The 17,418-nt window shown below is 37.5% G+C and overlaps 2 non-coding genes across 2 annotated transcripts; one reads left to right on the plus strand and one right to left on the minus strand.

Annotated features, from left to right (window-relative positions):
• The first annotated feature begins 2,065 nt into the window (after window positions 1–2,065).
• LOC130952490 (small nucleolar RNA R71) lies at window positions 2,066–2,169 on the plus strand. Its single transcript, XR_009074669.1, has one exon. It is a non-coding gene; the product is annotated as a small nucleolar RNA R71 (small nucleolar RNA).
• An 8,905-nt stretch (window positions 2,170–11,074) lies between these two features.
• LOC130952761 (small nucleolar RNA R71) lies at window positions 11,075–11,178 on the minus strand. Its single transcript, XR_009074938.1, has one exon. It is a non-coding gene; the product is annotated as a small nucleolar RNA R71 (small nucleolar RNA).
• Window positions 11,179–17,418: the final 6,240 nt, after the last annotated feature.

Consider the following 17,418-nt stretch of genomic DNA (forward strand, 5'->3'; position numbering starts at 1 on the left):
AGTTTGTCCTCTCTGTGCACCATCCTGGCGTTTAACGCCAGGTTGTTGCTTGTTTTGGGCGTTCAACGCCAGAATGGTGCTCTGTTCTGGCGTTGAACGCCAGACAGATGCATCTTACTGGCGTTGAACGCCAGTCTGTGCTGCCTCCAAGGTGAAAATTTTTTTCTTCTGTTTTTGACTCTGTTTTTATTATTATTATTATTATTATTTTTTTTTTGATTTTTTCGTGACTCCTCATGATCATGTACCTAATAAAACATAAAAATAACAAAGAAACAAAATAAAATAAAATTAGATAAATAAAATTGGGTTGCCTCCCAACAAGCGCTTCTTTAATGTCAATAGCTTGACAGTGGCTCTCATGGAGCCATAAGGTGATCAGGTCAATTTAAGTGTGGTATTCCCAACACCAAACTTAGAGTTTGGATATGGGGTTTGAACACCAAACTTAGAGTTTGGTTGTGGCCTCACAACACCAAACTTAGAGTTTGACTGTGGAGGCTCTTCTTGACTCTGAACTGAGAGAAGCTCTTCATGCTTACTCTCTTTTGTCACAGAGGGATGGCCATGTGCCTGAAATACAAGGTAGTCCCCATTCAATTGAAGGACTAACTCACCTCTGTTGACATCTATTACAGCTTCTGCTGTGGCTAGGAAAGGTCTTCCTAGGATGATGCATTCATCATCTTCCTTCCTAGTGTCTAGGATTATGAAATCAGCAGGGATGTAAAGGCCTTTGACCTTTACTAGCACGTCCTCTACTAATCCATAAGCTTGTCTTATGGACTTATCTGCCAATTGTAATGAGAACAAAGCAGGTTGTACCTCAATGATCCCCAGCTTCTCCATTACAGAGAGTGGCATAAGATTTATCCCTGACCCAAGATCACATAGAGCTTTTTCAAAGCTCATGGTGCCAATGGTGCAAGGTATTAAAAACTTGCCAGGATCTTGTTTCTTTTGAGGTAGAGTTCTCTGAATCCAAGTATCTAGTTCACTAATGAGCAAGGGGGGTTCACTTTCCCAAGTCTTATTACCAAACAGCTTGGCATTCAGTTTCATGATAGCTCCTAAGTATTGAGCAACTTGCTCTCCAGTCACATCTTCATTATCTTCAGAGGATGAATATTCTTCAGAGCTCATGAATGGCAGAAGGAGATTCAAAGGAATCTCTATGGTCTCTGTATGAGCCTCAGATTCCTCAGGATCCTTAATAGGAAACTCCTTCTTGCTTGAGGAACGTCCCAGGAGGTCTTCCTCACTAGGATTTTCGTCCTCCTCCTCCCTTGTGCATTCGGCCATATTGACTATGTCAATGGCCTTGCACTCTCCTTTTGGATTTTCTTCTGTATTGCTTGGGAGAATACTGGGAGGAGTTTCAATGACTTTCTTACTCAGCTGACCCACTTGTGCCTCCAAATTTCTAATGGAGGATCTTGTTTCATTCATGAAACTGAAAGTGGCCTTTGACAGATCAGAGACTATATTGGCTAAATTAGAGTTATTTTGTTCAGAATTCTCTGTCTGTTGCTGAGAAGATGATGGATATGGCTTGCTATTGCCCAGCCTAGTACGTCCACCATTGTTAAAGCCTTGTTGAGGCTTTTGCTGATCCTTCCATGAGAAATTTGGATGATTTCTCCATGATGAGTTATAGGTGTTTCCATAAGGTTCACCCATGTAATTAACCTCTGCCATGGCAGGGTTCTCAGGATCATAAGCTTCTTCAGAAGCTGCCTCTCTAGTACTGTTGGATGCATGTTGCAGTCCATTCAGATTTTGAGAGATCATGTTGACCTGTTGAGTCAACACTTTGTTCTGAGCCAATATGGCATTCAGAGCATCAATTTCAAGAACTCCTTTCTTCTGAGGTACCCCATTGTTCACGGAATTCCTCTCAGAAGTATACATGAACTGGTTGTTTGCAACCATGTCAATGAGTTCTTGAGCCTCTCCAGGCGTTTTCTTCAGGTGAATAGATCCACCTGCAGAATGGTCCAATGACATTTTCGAAAATTCAGAGAGACCATAATAGAAGATATCCAATATGGTCCATTCTGAAAACATGTCAGATGGACATCTTTTGGTCAACTGCTTGTATCTTTCCCAAGCTTCATAGAGGGATTCACCATCTTTTTGTTTGAAGGTTTGAACATCCACTCTCAGCTTGCTCAGCTTTTGAGGAGGAAAGAACTTATCCAAGAAGGCAGTGACCAGCTTATCCCATGAGTCCAGGCTGTCCTTGGGTTGTGAATCCAACCATACTCTAGCTCTGTCTCTTACAGCAAAAGGGAAAAGCATGAGTCTGTAGACTTCAGGATCAACTCCATTCGTCTTTACAGTCTCACAGATCTGCAAGAACTCAGTTAAAAACTGATAAGGATCTTCAGATGGAAGTCCATAAAACTTGCAGTTTTGTTGCATTAAAGCAACTAGTTGAGGCTTAAGCTCAAAGTTATTGGCTCCAATGGCAGGAATGGAGATGCTTCTTCCATCAAACTTGGACGTTGGTTTTGTGAAGTCACCAAGCATTCTCCTTGCATTATTATTATTATTTTCTTCTGCCATCTCCTTCTCTTGTTCTAATGTTTCTGAAAGGTTACCTTTAGAATAATTATATTTGGCTTCTCTTAATTTTCTCTTTAGAGTCCTTTCAGGTTCTGGATCAGTTTCAACAAGAGTGCCTTTATCCCTGTTCCTGCTCATATGAAAGAGAAGAAAACAAGAAAAGAAGAGGAATCCTCTATGTCACAGTATAGAGATTCCTTTATGTTAGTAGAAAAAGAAAGGGGGTAGAAGAATGAAGAATGGATTCGGATTTTGGATGAAGAGAGGTGAAGAGAAGTGTTAGTAATTAAATAATTAAATAGAAAAAGAAAAGAGAAGAGAGATTTCGAAAATAATTTTGAAAAAGGGTTAGTGATTTTCAAAAATTTAGAAATAAATTATAATTAAAATTCAAACATGAAACAATTAATTAATTAAAAAGAAATTTTGAAAAAGGGATGAGATATTTTCGAAAATAGAAGAGGGAAAAGTAGTTAGGTGGTTTTGAAAAAGATAAGAGACAAACAAGAAGTTAGTTAGTTGATTGAAAAAGATTTGAAATCAAAATTGAAAAAGATAAGAAGATAGTAAGTTAGATAAGATATTTTAAAATCAAATTTTTGAAAAAGATAAAATTTTTGAAAAAGATCAAATAAAAGATAAAAAGATTTTTAAGAAAAAGATATTTTGAAAAAGATTTAATTTTTAAAATTACTTAGCTAACAAGAAACTACAAGATAAGATTCTAGAACTTAAAGATTGAACCTTTCTTAACAAGAAAGTAACAAACTTCAAATTTTTGAACCAATCACATTAATTGTTAGCTAACTTTCGAAAATTTGATATAAAGATAAGAAAAAGATTTTGAAAAAGATTTTTTGAAATTTTCGAAAAATAGAAAAAATTGAAAAAGATATGATTTTTGAAAAAGATTTTGAAAAGATAAGATTTTTAAAATTGAAATTTTGACTTGACTTGTAAGAAACAACTAATTTTGAAAATTTTTGACCAAGTCAACCCAAAATTTCGAAAATTTGGAGGGAAATAAGGAAAAGATATTTTTTTTTTGATTTTTGAATTTTTAATTATGAGAGAGAAAAACAACAAAAATACTTAATGCATGAAATTTTTAGATCAAAATCATGAATGCATGCAAGAATGTTATGAATGTCAAGATGAACACCAAGAACACTTTGAAGATCATGATGAACATCAAGAACATATTTTGAAAAATTTTTAATGCAAAGAAAACATGCAAGACACCAAACTTAGAAATTTTTAATGCATGAAAAATATGAATGCAAAAATGCACATGAAAAACAAGAAAAGACACAAAACAAGAAATGATCAAGATCAAACAAGAAGACTTGTCAAGAACAACTTGAAGATCATGAAGAACACTATGAATGCATGAAATTTTCGAAAAAATGCAAGAAAAATTTTTAAAGCATGCAATTGATACCAAACTTAAAAATTAACACAAGATTCAAACAAGAAACACAAAATATTTTTAGTTTTTATGATTTTCTAAATATTTTTGGATTTTTATATAATTTTTTTCGAAAATAATATGAAGAAAAACGAAAATAAAAGAAAAATTTTGAAAAAGATTTTTGAAAAAGAAAATTACCTAATCTGAGCAACAAGATGAACCGTCAGTTGTCCATACTCGAACAATCCCCGGCAACGGCGCCAAAAACTTGGTGGACGAAATTGTGATCACTTGTTCTTTATACTTTGATGATGTTTACTCTTAGGGCACTGTTTATTTTCTTAACGTCACAACTCCGTTCAACTAACCAGCAAGTGTACTGGGTCGTCCAAGTAATAACCTTACGTGAGTAAGGGTCGAATCCACAGAGATTGTTGGTATGAAGCAAGCTATGGTTACCTTGCAAATCTCAGTTAAGCAGATTAAAATTGTTTATGGTTCGAAAATTAATAATAAAATAAGAAAATAAAAAGGGATAGAATACTTATGTAGATTCATTGAACAGTGCATAGGAATTTCAGTTAAGTATATGAAGATGCTGTGTGGCTCAAGGACGTCTGCCTTCCCACTGCTTCTACTCAATTCTTCTTACTCCTTTCCATGGCAAGCTTTGTATAGGGGTTCACCACCAGCTGTGGCTACTTTCATCCTCTCGGGAAAATATCCTATGCGGCTGTCACTCGCATAGCTAATCAGTCTGGAGGCATCACCCATGGTTGATGGCTACATCCCATCCTCGCAGTGAAAGCTAATGCTCACGCACTCTGTCACAGTACGGCCAATCACCGGTTGGTTCCCGCTCCTACTGGAATAGAATCCCTTGATTCTTTTGCGCTTGTCACTAACGCCCAGCAGGTTACAAGTTTGAAACACGTCACAGTCATTCATTACCGGAATCCTACTCGGAATACCACAGACAAGGTTAGACTTTCCGGATTCCCAGGATCCTACTCGGAACACCACAGACAAGGTTGGACTTTCCGGATCCTCATAAATGCCGCCATCTATCTAGCTTATACCACGAAGATTCTGTTGGGGAATCTAAGAGATACACATTCAAGCCTTGTTGCATGTAGAACGGAAGTGGTTGTCAATCACACGCATTCATAAGTGAGAATAATAATGAGGGTTATCTAACTCATTAGATTCATCATGTTCTTGGGTACGAATGGATATCTTGGAATAAGAATAAGATAGAGACCGAATAAAAGAAGATAGAATTGCATTGATACTTGAGGTACAGCAGAGCTCCACACCCTTAATCTATGGTGTGCAGAAACTCCACCGTTGAAAATACATAAGCAGAAGGTTCAGGCATGGCCGAATGGCCAGCCCCCTTAAACGTGATCAATAGTCTCTTAGGATGAAGAATAAAACAAAACTGAGACCAAAGATTTCTAATACATTAGTAATTCATCCTATTTATAATAAACTAGCTCCTAGGGTTTACATGAGTAAGTAATTGATGCATAAATCCACTTCCGGGGCCCACTTGGTGTATGTTTGGGCTGAGCTTGTTCAATCCACGAGCTGAGGCTTCTCTTGGAGTTGAACTTTGAGTTATGACGTGTTTTGGGCGTTCAACTCCGGATCATGACGTTTTTCTGGCGTTTAACTTCAGAAAGCAGCATGTACTTGGCGTTCAACGCCAAGTTACGTCGTCATTCTTCGAATAAAGTATGGACTATTATATATTGCTGGAAAGCCCTGGATGTGTACTTTCCAACGCCGTTAAGAGCGCGCCAATTGGATTTCTGTAGCTCCAGAAAATCCATTTCGAGTGCAGGGAGGTCAGAATCCAACAGCATCAGCAGTCCTTTTGTCAGCCTTTTTTCAGAGTTTTGCTCAAATCCCTCAATTTCAGTCAGAATTTACCTGAAATCACAGAAAAACACACAAACTCATAGTAAAGTCCAGAAATGTGAATTTAACATAAAAACTAATGAAAACATCCCTAAAAGTAGCTTGAACTTACTAAAAACTATATGAAAACAATGCCAAAAAGCGTATAAATTATCCGCTCATCAAACTTTAAAATACCAAATACAATAGCAATAACCTTATAACCACCAGATTTAATAATAATACTAACTAAAATATACCCAGGTTCAAGTGTTCAACAACTCTAAAAATCAAATACAACATCAACAACCACCAGATTCAACAATAATTCTAGATTTCTAGTTCCCAGACCGCGATACAAGAAGACGACGACAACCACCACCCGATGGAGTAGAAGCTGCTTGATTGGTTCTGTCTGCTCTTGCCACTGACGAAGTGAACGCATGGGCACGGGACTGCGACAACGACTGAGGTGAGGGGATGAGGTGAGAGACTGAGAGAGCGACGAGGTGAGGCCGTGAATGGCTAAGAGTGACGACTAACGAGGTGAGGGGAGAGATTACGGAGTGATAAGGTGAAGGTGAGGGTGAGGGTGAGGGACTGTCGAGTGCCGAGCTCGAGAGAGCAGAGAGACGAAGTTGGCTGGGGGTTGGGGGGTTCTACCGTTATATTCATATTAGGGGCAATGGAGCATGTGGCATTAGTGATTAGCCATTAGTGACTTAGGGTTCATTCAAAGGGGAGGGGGGCACCTGAAAGGCTGAAACGATGTTGCTTCAATATTAAAAAAAATTAACACGACCCGGACCAGGTTAAATTAATTGGCTGGGTCACCGAATTTCATTAAAACCCGTCGGGTCGAACCGGGTTCCACCGGGTCTACTACATAGCCGGTTCAATGAGTGGCTCGCTCCGGCCGAATGACCGGGTTTCCGGTCGAACCAGCTGGGTCAAGCCGGGTTTGATAACAATGTTTTTTTTATCAACAGAACATAACTATTTAACGATTACTTATTTTTGTAAATTTTTAACTTGAATCTAATGCTGATAAAAATAAAGGTTAAGTACGATTTTGGTCTTTATGATTTAATCTAAAAATCGAATTTGTTCCCAAAGCTTTTTTGCATTCGAATTTGTCCATAAAGTTCAATTTGATTTTAAAGTCGTCCTTTCTCTAAATTTTGGACAAAAATATCCTTTTACAAAATCACACTTTCTCTCATTTTTTTATAGGTCTGCTGTTTTTGTACACTCTCTAAAGAAGAGATGAAGCAAAACAACAACAGCAACAAAGCAAAACAATCTCATATTCAAACATCATCAACGAATAAAAAACACTCCACCAACAAATCCAAACACTCTCGCACCCAATCGAACGCCTCTCATAGTGAAGTAAAACAAAATGGAAGAAAAATAGAAAATGATTATTGGAGGCAGAGTGATGAGCGGATAATTTATACGCTTTTTGGCATTGCTTTTAGGTAGTTTTTAGTATGATCTAGTTACTTTTTGGGATGTTTTCATTGGTTTTTATGCTAAATTCATATTTCTGGACTTTACTACGAGTTTATGTGTTTTTCTGTAATTTCAGGTATTTTTTGCCTGAAATTGAGGGACCTGAGCAAAACTCTGATAGGAGGCTGACAAAGGACTGCTGACGCTGTTGGAATCTGACCTCCCTGCACTCAAAATGGATTTTCTGGAGCTACAGAACTCCAAATGGTGCGCTCTCAATGGTGTTAGAAAGTAGACATCCAGAATTTTTCAGCAATATATAATAGTCCCTACTTTATTTGAGATTTGATGACGTAAACTGGCGCTCAACGCCAGTTCCATGCTGCATTCTGGAGTCAAACGCCAGAAACACGTCACGAACCAGAGTTGAACGCCCAAAACACGTTACAACTTGGCGTTCAACTCCAAGAGAAGCCTCAACTCGTGGATAGATCAAGCTCAGCCCAAGCACACACCAAGTGGGCCCGGGAAGTGAATTTATGCATTAATTACTTACCTCTGTAAACCCTAGTAGCTAGTTTAGTATAAATAGAACTTTTTACTAGTTTATTAGATGTCCTGGATTGTATTTTCCATCCGGTGATCACGTTTGGGGGCTGGCCATTCGGCCATGCCTGGACCTTCATCACTTATGTATTTTTAACGGTGGAGTTTCTACACACCATAGATTAAGGGTGTGGAGCTCTGCTGTACCTCAAGTTTCAATGCAAGTACTACTATTTTCTATTCAATTCGACTTATTCTTATTCTAAGATATTCGTTGCACTTTGACATGATGAATGTGATGATCCGTGACACTCATCATCATTCTCAACTATTAACGCGTGACTGACAACCACTTCCGTTCTACCTTAGACTGGGCGCATATCTCTTGGATTCCTTAATCAGAATCTTCGTGGTATAAGCTAGAATTGATGGCGGCATTCATGGGAATCCGGAAAGTCTAACCTTGTCTGTGGTATTCCGAGTAGGATTCCAGAATTGAATGACTGTGACGAGCTTCAAACTTGCGATTGCTGGGCGTGATGACAAACGCAAAAGAATCAAGGGATTCTATTCCAACATGATCGAGAACCGACAGATGATTAACCGTGCTGTGATAGAGCATTTGGACCATTTTCACTGAAAGGATGGGATGTAGCCATTGACAACGGTAATGCCCTACATACAGCTTGCCATAGAAAGGAATGACAAAGATTGGATGAAAGCAGTAGGAAAGCAGAAATTCAGAAGGAACACAGCATCTCCATACACATATCTGAAATTCCCACTAATGAATTTACATAAGTATTTCTATCCTTTATTATTTAATTAAGTATCTCTTTATATTTTTCGAAAACCACTATCAATTTGAATCCGCCTGACTGAGATTTACAAGGTGACCATAGCTTGCTTCATACCAACAATCTCTGTGGGATCGACCCTTACTCACGGAAGGTATTACTTGGACGACCCAGTACACTTGCTGGTTAGTTATGCGGAGTTGTGACAAAGTGAGATTCACGTTTGAGAGCACCAAGTCTTTGGAGCCATTGTTGATGATCACAATTTCGTGCACCAAGTTTTTGGCGCCGTTGCCGGGGATTGTTCGAGTATGGACAACTGTCTGTTCATCTTGTTGCTCAGATCAGGTAATTTTCTTTTTGTTTTAATTTCAAAAACTTTTCAAAAAAATCTTCCAAAATTTTTTTTCTTTATTTTCGTTTTTCTAAAGAATATTTTCGAAAAAATTTATTAAGAAAATACAAAAAAATCATAAAATCATAAAAAATCAAAAATATTTTTTGTTTCTTGTTTGAGTCTTGAATCAATTTTTAAGTTTGGTGTCAATTGCATATTCATATTGTTCTTGCATTTTTTTTCGAAAAATTCATGCATTCATGGTGTTCTTCATGATCTTCAAGTTGTTCTTGGTAAGTCTTCTTGTTTGATCTTGATGTTTTCTTGTTTTGTGTCTTTTATTGTTTTTCATATGCATTTTTGCATTCATAGAGTCCAAGCATTAAAGAATTCTAAGTTTGGTGTCTTGCATGTTTTCTTTGCATAAAAATTTTTTCAAAAATATGTCCTTGATGTTCATCATGATCTTCAAAGTGTTCTTGGTGTTCATCTTAACATTCATAGTGTTCTTGCATGCATCTTGTGTTTTGATCCAAAACTTTTATGTTTTGGGTCATATTTGTGTTTTTCTCTCTCATAATTAAAAATTCAAAAATAAAAAATATCTTTTACTTAATTTTCTCATAATTTTCGAAAATTTGAGTTGACTTAGTCAAAAAATTTTAAAATTAGTTGTTTCTCATGAGTCAAGTCAAATTTTCAATTTTAAAAATCTTATCTTTTCAAAAACTTTTTCAAAAAATTAAATCTTTTTTTTATTTTTTTTATTTATTTAATTTTTGAAAATCTTTTTAAATATTTTTCAAAAAATCTTTTTCTTAATTTTATCTTGATTTTTGAAAAATATACTAACGAGTAATATGATTGATTCAAAAATTTGAAGTTTGTTACTTTCTTGTTAAGAAAGGTTCAATCTTTAAATTCTAGAATCTTATCTTTTAGTTTCTTGTTAGTTAAGTAATTAATTTTAATTTTAAAAATTAAATCTATCTTATCTTATCTTTTATATCATATCTTTTTCAAAATTTTATCTTTTTCAAAAATTTGATTTTAAAATATATTTTCTAACTTCTTATCTTCTTATCTTTTCAAATTTGAATTTAATATCTTTTTCAACTAACTATTTGACTTTTTGTTTGTTTCTTATCATTTTCAAAACCACCTAACTACTTCTCCCTCTCTAATTTTCGAAAATATCTCATCCCTTTTTCAAAATTCTTTTTAAATTAATTGATTGTTTTAAATTTTAATTTCAATTCTATCTCATCTTTAATTTTTGAAAATCACTAACTCCTTTTCAAAATTAATTTTCGAATTCTCTCTCTCTTCTCTTCTTCTATTTATTTATTTATTTACTAACACTTCTCTTCACTTCTCTTCATCTCCAATCACTGCCTCTATCCTCACCCTTGTGATTGGATTCTCTACTCTTATTCCTTTCTTCTTCTACTAATAATAAGGATCCTCTTTGTCCAGATATAGAGGATTCCTCTTCCTTTTTCTTTTTCTCTTCTCTTTTATATGAGCAGGAATAAGGAAAAAGGCATCTTTGTTGAAGCTAATCTAGAACCTGAAAGGACTCTGAAGAGGAAACTAAGAGAAGCTAAATTACAACAATCCAGAGGCAACCTTTCTGAAATTTTCAAACAAGAGAAGGAGATGGCAGCCGAACCCAACAACAATAATGCAAGGAGGATGCTTGGTGATTTTACTAAACCAACGTCCAAATTTGATGGAAGAAGCATCTCAATTCCTGCCATTGGAGCAAACAATTTTGAGCTGAAACCTCAATTAGTTGCTTTGATGCAACAGAACTGCAAGTTTCATGGACTTCCATCTGAAGATCCTTATCAGTTTTTAACTGAGTTCTTGCAGATTTATGAGACTGTTAAGACAAATGGAGTAGATCCTGAAGTCTACAGGCTCATGCTTTTCCCTTTTGCTGTAAGAGACAGAGCTAGAACATGGTTGGACTCAGAACCTAAAGATAGCCTAGACTCCTGGGATAAGCTGGTCACGGCCTTCTTGGATAAATTCTTTCCTCCTCAAAAGTTGAGCAAGTTTAGAGTGGATGTTTAGACCTTTAAGCAAAAAGATAGTGAATCCCTCTATGAAGCTTGGGAAAGATACAAGCAGATGACCAAAAAGTGTCTTTCTGACATGTTTTCAGAATGGACCATATTAGATATATTCTATTATGGTCTATCTGAGTTTTCTAAAATGTCATTGGACCATTCTGCAGGTAGATCCATTCACTTAAAGAAAACGCTTGCAGAAGCTCAAGAACTTATTGACATGGTTGCAAATAACCAATTCATGTACACTTCTGAGAGGAATTCCGTGAATAATGGGACGCCTCAAAGGAAGGGAGTTCTTGAAATTGATGCTCTGAATGTCATATTGGCTCAGAACAAAGTGTTGACTCAGCAAGTCAACATGATTTCTCAAAGTCTAAATGGATGGCAAAATGCATCCAACAATACTAAAGAGGCAGCTTCTGAAGAAGCTTATGATCCTGAGAACCCTGCAATAGCAGAGGTAAATTACATGGGTGAACCTTATGGAAACACCTATAATTCATCATGGAGAAATCATCCAAATTTCTCATGGAAGGATCAACAAAAGCCTGAACAAGGCTTTATTAATGGTGGAAGAAACAGGCTAAGCAATAACAAGCCTTTTCCATCATCTTCTCCGCAACAGACAGAGAATTCTGAGCAGAGCCCCTCTAATTTAGCAAATTTAGTCTCTGATCTGTCTAAGGCCACTTTAAGTTTCATGAGTGAAACAAGGTCCTCCATCAGAAATTTGGAGGCACAAGTGGGCCAGCTGAGTAAGAAAGTCACTGAAACTCCTCCCAATATTCTCCCAAGCAATACAGAAGAAAATCCAAAAGGAGAGTGCAAGGCCATTGATGTAATCAATATGGCCGAATGCACAAGGGAGGAGAAGGACGAAAATCCTAGTGAGGAAGACCTCCTGGGACATCTCTCAAACAAGAAGGAGTTTCCTATTGAGGACCTAAAAGAATCTAAGGTTCATATAGAGACCATAGAGATTCCACTAAATCTCCTTCTGCCATTCATGAGCTCTGAAGACTATTCTTCCTCAGAAGAGGGTGAAGATGTGACTGGAGAGCCAGTTGCTCAATATCTAGGAGCCATCATGAAGTTGAATGCCAAGTTGTTTAGTAATAAGACTTGGGAAGGTGAACCTCCCTTGCTTATTAGTGAACTAGATACATGGGTTCAGAAAATTTTACCTCAAAAGAGATAAGATCCTGGTAAATTCTTAATACCCTGTACCATAGGCACCATGACCTTTAACAAGGCTCTGTGTGACTTGGGGTCAGGCATAAATCTTATGCCACTCTCTGTAATGGAGAAACTAGGGATCATTGAGGTACAACCTGCCTTATTCTTATTACAATTGGCAGACAAGTCAGTAAGACAAGCTTATGGATTAGTAGAGGACGTGTTAGTAAAGGTTGAAGGCCTTTACATCCCTGCTGATTTCATAATCTTAGACACTAGGAAGGAAGAGGATGAATGCATCATCCTTGGAAGACCTTTTCTAGCCACAGCAGAAGTTGTGATAGATGTTAACAGAGGAGAATTAGTCCTTCAATTGAATGGGGACTACCTTGTGTTTAAGGCACATGGCTATCCTTCTGTAACAAGGGAGAGTAAGCATGCAGAGCTTCTCTCAGTACATAGTCAAACAGAGCCCCCACAGTCAAACTCTAAGTTTGGTGTTGGGAGGCCACAACCAAACTCTAAGTTTGGTGTTGAATCCCCACAACCAAACTCTAAGTTTGGTGTTGGGACTTACAACATTGACCTGATCACCTGTGTGGCTCCATGAGAGCCCACAGTCAAGCTATTGACATTAAAGAAGCGCTTGTTGGGAGGCAACCCAACTTTTATTTATCTAATTTTATTTTTATTTAATTGTTATTTTGTGTTTTAGTAGGTTCATGATCATGAGGAGTCACAAAAAAAATATTAAAATTAAAAACAGAATCAAAAACAGCAGAAGAAAAATCACACCCTGGAGGAAGGACTTACTGGCGTTTAAACGCCAGTAAGAAGCATTTGGCTGGCGTTCAATGCCAGAACAGAGCATGGATCTGGCGCTGAACGCCAGAAACAAGCAACATCCTGGCGTTTGAACGCCAGGAATATGCCCTGAGAAAAGCTGGCGCTGAACGCCAGTAACAAGCATGGAACTGGCGTTCAACACCAGAAACATGCTGCACATGGGCGTTGAATGCCCAGAACATGCATCACTTCGGCGTTTAAACGCCAGAATTGCATACAAAGCATTTTACATGCCTAATTGGTGCAGGGGTGTAAATCCTTGACACCTCAGGATCTGTGGACCCCACAGAATCCCCACCTAACATATTCCCACCGTACCTCCTAATAATCCTATAACACACTTTCCCAAAAATCCTTCACCAATCACCTCAATCTCTCTTCCCAATTACCCCCTTCACCACTCACATCCATCATCTTTTTCCCACCCAAACCCACCCTACATAGCCGAATACAGACCTCTCCCCCTCTCCTCCATATATTCTTCTTCTTCTTCTATTCTTTCTTCTTTTGCTCGAGGGCGAGCAAAATTCTAAGTTTGGTGTGGTAAAAGCATAGCTTTTTGCTTTTCCATAACCATTGATGGCACCTAAGGCCAGAAAAACCACAAAAAAAGAAGAAGAAAAAGAAAAGACAAAAGCTTCCACCTCTGAGTCATGGAAAATGGAGAGATTCATCTCAAGGGTCCATAGCTCAGTAATAGAGCATTTGACTGCACATCAAGAGAGCATGAGGAATTCCCTCATCAAGAAATCCCTGAGATACCTTAGGGAATACATGTTCCTCCACATAATTATTGGGAGCAACTAAGGATAGGAACACCAAAATCACTAGGGATCATGCAACATAGGCAAGGAAGAGACATAGAAAAACTCAAGGACATCATTGATCCTTCAAGAAGGCACCACCCTCACTAAGGTGGACTCATTCCTTGTTCTATTTCTCTGTTTTTCGATATCTAAGCTTTATGATATTTATGTTTGTGTCTTCCCTACATGATCATTAGTATTTAGTAACTATGTCTTAAGGCTATGAATAATTCCATGAATCCTTCACCTCTCTTAAATGAAAAATGTTTTAATTCAAAAGAACAAGAAGTACATGAATTTCGAAAATTGTCCTTGAATTTAGTTTAATTATATTGATGTGGTGACAATACTTTTTGTTTTCTGAATGAATGCTTGAACAGTGCATAATTTTGATCTTGTTGTTTATGAATGTTAACATTGTTGGCTCTTGAAAGAATGATGAACAAAGAGAAATGCTATTGATAATCTGAAAAATCATGAAAATTGATTCTTGAAGCAAGAAAAAGCAGTGAAAAAGCAAAAGCTTGTGAAAAAAAAATTGGCGAAAAAAAATTAGAAAGAAAAAGAAAAAGCAAGAAGAAAAAGCCAATGGCCCTTAAAACCAAAAGGCAAGGGTAAAAAGGATCAAAGGCTTTGAGCATCAATGGATAGGAGGGCCCAAGGAAATAAAATCCAGGCCTAAGCGGCTAAATCAAGCTGTCCCTAATCATGTGCTTGTGGCATGCAGATCCAAGTGAAAAGCTTGAGACTGAGTGGTTAAAGTCGTGATCCAAAGCAAAAAGAGTGTGCTTAAGAGCTCTGGACACCTCTAACTGGGGACTCTAGCAAAGCTGAGTCACAATCTGAAAAGGTTCACCCAGTCATGTGTCTGTGGCATTTATGTATCCGGTGGTAATATTGGAAAACAAAGTGCTTAGGGCCACGGCCAAGACTCATAAAAGTAGCTGTGTTCAAGAACCAACAAACTTAACTAGGAGAATCAATAACACTATCTGAAATTCTAAGTTCCTAGAGATGCCAATCATTCTAAACTTCAAAGGAAAAAGTGAGATGCCAAAACTGTTCAGAGGCAAAAAGCTACAAGTCCCGCTCATCTAATTAGAATTAATATTCATTGATATTTTAGAATTTATAGTATATTCTCTTCTTTTTATCCTAATTGATTTTCAGTTGCTTGGGGACAAGCAACAATTTAAGTTTGGTGTTGTGATGAGCGGATAACTTATACGCTTTTTGGCATTGTTTTTAGGTAGTTTTTAGTATGATCTAGTTACTTTTAGGGATGTTTTCATTGGTTTTTATGCTAAATTCACATTTTTTGCTAAAATTGAGGGACCTGAGCAAAACTCTGATAGGAGGCTGACAAAGGACTGCTGACACTGTTGGAATCTGACCTCTCTGCACTCAAAATAGATTTTCTGGAGCTACAGAACTCCAAATGGCGCGCTCTCAACGGCGTTGAAAAGTAGACATCCAGAGCTTTCCAGCAATATATAATAATTCCTACTTTATTCGAGATTTGACGATGTAAACTGGCGCTCAACACCAGTTCCATGCTGCATTCTGGAGTCAAACGCCAGAAACACGTCACGAACCAGAGTTGAACGCCCAAAACACGTTACAACTTGGCGTTCAACTCCAAGAGAAGCCTCAGCTCGTGGATAGATCAAGCTCAGCCCAAGCACACACCAAGTGGGCCCCAGAAGTAAATTTATGCATTAATTACTTACCTCTGTAAACCCTAGTAGCTAGTTTAGTATAAATAGAACTTTTTACTAGTTTATTAGATATCCTGGATTGTATTTTCGATCCGGTGATCACGTTTGGGGGCTGGCCATTCGGCCATGCCTGGACCTTCATCACTTATGTATTTTTAACGGTGGAGTTTCTACACACCATAGATTAAGGGTGTGGAGCTCTGCTGTACCTCAAGTTTCAATACAAGTACTACTATTTTCTATTCAATTCGACTTATTCTTATTCTAAGATATTTGTTGCACTTCAACATGATGAATGTGATGATCCGTGACACTCATCATCATTCTCACCTATGAACGCGTGACTGACAACCACTTCCGTTCTTCCTTAGACTGGGCGTATATCTCTTGGATTCCTTAATCAGAATCTTCGTGGTATAAGCTAGAATTGATGGCGGCATTCATGGGAATTTGGAAAGTCTAACCTTGTCTGTGGTATTCTGATGCAGTGAAAATTGGTGAATTAAAAATTATTAAAATGTGTACGTTGCAAGTATAGTTCTTAACTCACCAGAAATCCACTTGTCAATTTAGAAATATGTCACAGAAATTCAAATTTTAAATACTGGGAGTATGAATCCCAGGTCGTCTCCCAACGAGTTGCAGAAAGGTGTGCTATTTTATTAATCAGATGTTTTCAAAAATGTTTGAGTTGAATAACAGGAAATTAAATTGATGAATTTGAATAATGTAAATAAAAGCCTTGACTGGGAGTTGATTAGTTGGAATCCCAATTATAGTTGGAATGCTCTCAAGATTAATTGATAATTAAAAGTTATTCTGTTTTGTTATCCTTTACTAGGCAAAGGAAAATCAAATAGGTTGGAATGCTACGTCTGTTCACAAATTGCAACCCACTTAATTAAAAGGGATTGGTGTTAGTGACTAGAAGGCAATCCAACAGTAAACCCAATTACAATCTTTCTTTCAAGCCTTCCAACTCAATTGGTTCCTTTCAATCAACTCCCCATCAAGTTAGGGAACTACTCGCTCATTATGAATGCAAAATTCATAACATATGAGAAGAAATTAAAGAAAGACATTGTAAATAGAAATAAAAAATAATCCAATTAAAATAAGAATAATCCTTATATTGAATAAATCCTAATAATATTCCAATGGTAAAATTAACAAAGCAAAGGACATGGAAGAGTAAAGCCAAGTAAAGAAAACGAACTAGAATGACGAAATCTTGATGAGGTAATGACTCTTCTCAATATCCCAATGCAAAAGTAGTAGAAAAATAATATCCTAAGAGTACCAATTGTGTAGAGAGAAAACCTAGAGGAGGAGTAAAACTAGATCTAAAAATTCAAAACTGTGTAGAATGAATGTTGTCCTTTGTTTTTGCATGTTCTCTGGCTCTAGTCTGCTGTTTTGGGCCGAGAACTGGGTCAAAACAGGGCCCAAAATCACCCCCAGCGAAATCTGCAGATTATGCAAATCGCGCATGTCACGCGATCGTGTCGTCCATGCGGACGCGTCATTCGCGTTTTTCTGTGCCACGCGTTTGCGTCGTCCACGCCTCCGCGTCACTTGTGCTTTTCCTTTCCGCGCGGTCGCGTGAGCCATGAGGCCGCGTCACCGCGATTTCTCCTCTTCCGCGCGAACGCGTGAGCCATGCGGCCGCGTCACTTCTCGCTGGTTGTCTCCTCAATTTCTTGTGTTCCTTCCATTTTTGCTAGCTTCCCTTCTGATGAGCGGATAATTTGTACGCTTTTTGGCATTGTTTTTAGTAT

Source organism: Arachis stenosperma, chromosome 9, assembly GCF_014773155.1.
Source record: "Arachis stenosperma cultivar V10309 chromosome 9, arast.V10309.gnm1.PFL2, whole genome shotgun sequence".
Lineage (NCBI taxonomy): Eukaryota > Viridiplantae > Streptophyta > Magnoliopsida > Fabales > Fabaceae > Arachis > Arachis stenosperma.